Consider the following 5057-nt stretch of genomic DNA (forward strand, 5'->3'; position numbering starts at 1 on the left):
TCAGAAGAATGTACGATGCGAGCCGAGCAAAGGAAATGCACGGCTCCAGTCCACTCCGTGTTTGGAAGGCGCGTTTGTGTATGAAACTCCAGGGAAAAACAACATTTTCAAGCAATCTCCCGGTGCAGTGCTGGATGTCAGTATTCATCACACTAGTTTATATGGGTTTGTTACAAAGAGGGTGTTTTTCTAAGGATGTAAACAGAAATCTGAATCCAGGCAGTATTTTGAATTTAATAGATACAGACAGTCGCTTTGAGTTACGCACCTACTTTGTTATCACATTATCAGCGCAGCAGAATTCACTTTTACTGTATATGTAACTCAGTGACGACGGCCCAAAGTGAAAGGAATAATACTGCAGCAGTGTGTACAGCATGTACTCCAGCCAAGTTGTGTTAATTAATTACTGCATTTAATGGTGTCTAACAACCTGAAACAGAGCACTTCATTAGACCTGTACCATGGTGTGCAATCAGTGAGGGACAGCCTATTATCCCCCCCAACATCAAAATGTGTTTTTTTGCCATATTTCTGTACATTCCTGCTTCAAGGGGTGACCATAAAACATAATCTTAGGTGTTTTCTGGCTCCTCCAAACTGTGGGAATGGCAAATATGTGGAATCTGTCTCTGCTCTAAAGGATCACACTTATCACTTACAGGGGCTTGATTAAGGTTGATAAGCTGTGATCCCATCATTGAAAGACAGAACTCAGAGGAGTTGCCACCATCTATTTTTCAACACAAATCTCCTTCCAACTGAACAGGCTTCTGATAACGATTGCTTAAGGGATTTCTAGCAAAAGTTTCATTTCGTCACGGTCCAGAAACCCTCTACAGCAGATATGATGTCATCTTCACAGCCCAGAGCGGCTCTAGCTGAAGCCATTTTATGTTGAGCGGTGAACTGGTACATGCTTGGTTAGCATGTACATCATGCCTGCATGCTGGCCTCCACGGTCCATGTTTGCCTGGTTTCTTCATCTCAGACCCTCCAGCATAACATGTAGATTTTGACGACTTAAAGCTAAAATCAAAACAAGCTAAAAACACACAAGTAATTTTATTAAAGTATTTAAGAATGTAAGGCTAAGCTTATTTTCCTGTGTGTCAGGCTTTGAACACTTTAATAGAACCACTATGCGCAGCTACATCAGCTGTTCTGTAGCTGTATGTCCTTGTTAAACTTCAGATGAAGTGAGGGACAACAGGGGGATAAAACCTTGACACGATAATCATCAAATTATAAATATGTTATTGCTCTTATTATAAGACTACATACCACAGAAATACATCATTTCACACCGTATATTCATATCAAATGAATTATTTCTAATGACAAACTTCCACTGAGCGAAATAGTCCCATTCCTGTTACTGTGTGGTAGCCTAGCTTGCTACTACTACTACACAATAGCAGAGAGTTCAATTGTTCAATTGTTTATTGTGAAATGTGACGTCTTTTAGGAAATAGAAGTTGATGTCTTGTTGCCTTTCAGTTTGAAAACCTGATGTGTCTTCTTGTTGGGTAACGTCAAGAAGACACTGCTTATTTGTAGCTCGCTAAAGGTGGCTGAATGCTGCTCTCAATTCGAAACAGCAACAAACACCGGATGGTCCAGGTCCATCATCAAGGCAATCAATTAATTATTAAGAAAATGATTAATTCTCTCAGCATTCAATCGTTTGTGTCTACTGTTTACTTCTCTGGTGTGTGAGGGTCAATACAGATGACTCATGTTGGTCAGTTCAGCCACAAATCAATCCAAAGCCTGTCAGCATTCAGTCAATTTGTTCTTATATTTCAATATTCTAAAGTTGTCATGAGCTACACAGATGGTTTCTCATTACAGCTCCATGAATGAGATTCTGTCAAATCTTTCCACAGCATTAATTTACAGCTAATGACACAATATTGTCATTCATTTCAATGTACAGCAACTCATTACATTCCTCCACTAACGAGAGAAATGTAATTGTGATGGCGGTATGACAGATGTGGAAGCCACCTGGACCGTGTCTGCCCAAACATAAGGAATTCATCAAAATCCACATTTGTCACATTTCAATTCTGACGCCATTTTCAAAACTATATTCCATTTAGTCCAGATCAGCAAGTGAGTTGTTGGGTTTGTCGCAGTTTTTCTCTGTTTGGTTTGGTTTTACACCGAAGGAATTCCAAGAAAACTAAATTGGATATAGAACTGGGTGGCGTGTGCAATGTGCATGTGTTTCTGCCCAAGCAATATGTAACGGCAGGGAGGGGCAGTCTAGATCCTACAAAGTGTTCACTCCATGCATAAGTCAAGACACAACAAGGGACGAAACTGAGAACGTTCAAGACAAGAGACATCTCTGTTGGGTATTAAACGTCCAGTATATAAACTATAGCACCAGAATGTTGATATTTGAATTAAACTTCAAGACAACGTCTCAAACACCACATACTGCTTCACATTATGCAAAGAGGGAGACGTGCTGGCTTTAGATGTGTGAACAGGAGACTGCAGCGCACGTTGAGCTTGTACAAAAAACGTGCTAACCTACAACGTGTTAATTTGAAGACTTGTTAGGTTGTCTTGAGGCCTATTTGTGCTTTTCTGCCATCACATGGGTGAACAGCAGACGTGTCGAATAAGCTCGATATGTTGAAACCTTTTCGCAGTATCTGCTATGAATAATTAAAATGTGTAGTTCCCTCTGGTTCTAGTTTCGCAAAACAACAGCGCTGCCTTTTCTGTACAAGCAACTCAGATCATGTTCCTGTCACAAACTTTTGAGGCCACCTACCGTGTGCAAATGCCTAAGGATTGGAAATGTACCAGCCTCAGAGGGATTAAAGCAGGTGGGTATGGGAAGAGGCTCACTGTGGTCCAGCAGCTTTGGTCAGAGATCTTACAACCTTCACAGCCGTCGACCACCAGGAGTTTAATCAGCAGCCTTGGTTAAAAGAAGAATCATGCCACACATCAAGAGCACGGTGAGGATTTGTACACAAGCGTAAACACAATATTTGGTTTCTACTCATGCGGTCTGACTGACTGACAGGAGCTACTCGGGCTGAACGATTCTACATCCAATCTCGACTCCAATCAGTTTATCTTCCACCCAGTCCTCAGTCTGACAACTCGCTCCTCATCTCTCTGCCGCATCCAGTCTTCCGTGTCTCATGCGGTTGGAGCAAAAAGACTCATTTACATCCAAGGCAACGCTCATCGGGCTTATCCCGAACATTCCCGTGGCAGCTGCAGACTGCTGGCTGAGGAGATTCACTTTTGAAAGTGGCTTATGTTAAAAGTAAAATGAACCAGAGGGAGAACTGACTGGAGATCTAACAGCTTCCCAGATATACATTAATGCCAATTCAACAGAGGAAGCAGCTCAGACAGCAGATGCTGGATAATGAAACATCCCATCCAGCAGAGTTCTGTTGTTAACAATTAGCAGCGTCTGACTGCACTGACAGAGCAAGCCACAACAATCAAAAGCACCAGTGTTAAGCAATTCACTCAAAGTGTTAAGTAAGTATTTAACATTGCTCTGTGTCTGTAACAAGTAAATTACTCAATGATGTTAGTGTAACAATAATTTGTTCAAATAGTGGTTATTTGCTGTTAATGGTGGGTTATCCGCGTTTATTTTGGTTGAACTCAAATTCCAGCAAAATTACAAAAAATACAACAAAACAAATATTTTCGGAAATATTTAACTACATAATTGAATGATTTCTGTTCGTTGAAAAGCATTGTAAGTAAAAATAGTAGAAGAAAAAAATAAATTTTTACAAGGCATTAGCATCATTATAGCATAATAAGCACATTTCTATTTGGGAATCCACAAGATACATTTCCAAGATACCTGTTATTGTGAACAAATCTTTTATTCAGCTCAGCTCATGGTCAGCAACTTTTCGCCCTTTTTTGCCCACGGGTTGGCTGAGCCTGATGTATTGTGGGTAAACAAGCATTGGAAGCAGCAGCCTGAACACATCCAGCACAGCCCAGAACACTTGAACATTTCTCATTAAATGCCACCACATCTTGCTTTAGCCTGTCAAAGTTAAGCGGTGGTGGGGCATCAGCTTTGATTCCTCTCTGCCCTGGCACCAAGCAGCAGATCCACGCGCAGGGCGCCGGCGATGGGCAGGTGCAGGAGAAAGCCTCCATAATTGGCTGGCTGGCGTGGACGGGCCTCCGGTGGGGCTGCGCCGCGACTCCAGAGGAAGACACACAAAATGAGCTACTGCATCAAAAATTGAGGTTGGCAACCTCCGTGCACGTCTGGGTGATTTTTCAAATGAGCATTTCTCAGCCCCACAGGAACCCTCAGTGCTCTCGCTATCATAAGCAATTGGAATAGAAATGGACAGAAAATAGTTTTTTTTTTTCCTGGCATGCATAAGTAGGTTGGGCAAGAGGGCAAGCTGTGATGTTCAAAGTGTGCTGGATAAGAGGGCAGGAACAAAAGGAGATGTGGGGGTTTATTTATAAGGAAACGAGGTTAGCGTACTTTGGTTGATGCAGTTTTTATTTTCCCCCAGCGAAGCGTTTTCTCTTTCCCGATTTCTTTACAGGATGGAAAGAGATCAGAGAATTGGCTTTGACTCCTAATAACAACTGCAAGTGCTGCACCGCGCTGTCCTCCCACCACTGACAGCAGTTTGAAAGGCACCCGAAGAAAAACAACATCCATCCATCCATCCTTCCATCTATCCATCTATCCATCCATTCCTCCTCCATCCAGCGGAGGGTCACAGGGGGGCTGGAGACACAGTTTTCCAGCTTCTGACGCACTTTCATATGTTTGATAAGAGGCTCGTCGGGAGTGACATCCGTCAGTCGTCTTTAAATCCAAAGTTCTGGTTAGCAGTTGTAACTTCTGGAGTCTTTACATGTATATACAATTTTACTTTTCATCGATTATGTTTTTTGAATATTTCAATAACAAACATGGCATGAAATCAAGGCATGAAAAAGTACAATAAGGCATGAAGAGCAATAAACACAAACAGCCATGGATTACGAATAACATGTCAAACAGACGAGGGAGAGACAGA

This window comes from Genypterus blacodes, unplaced genomic scaffold, assembly GCF_046128005.1.
Source record: "Genypterus blacodes isolate CSIRO-AG114 ecotype Tasmania unplaced genomic scaffold, CSIRO-AGI_Gbla_v1 ptg000062l_1, whole genome shotgun sequence".
NCBI lineage: Eukaryota > Metazoa > Chordata > Actinopteri > Ophidiiformes > Ophidiidae > Genypterus > Genypterus blacodes.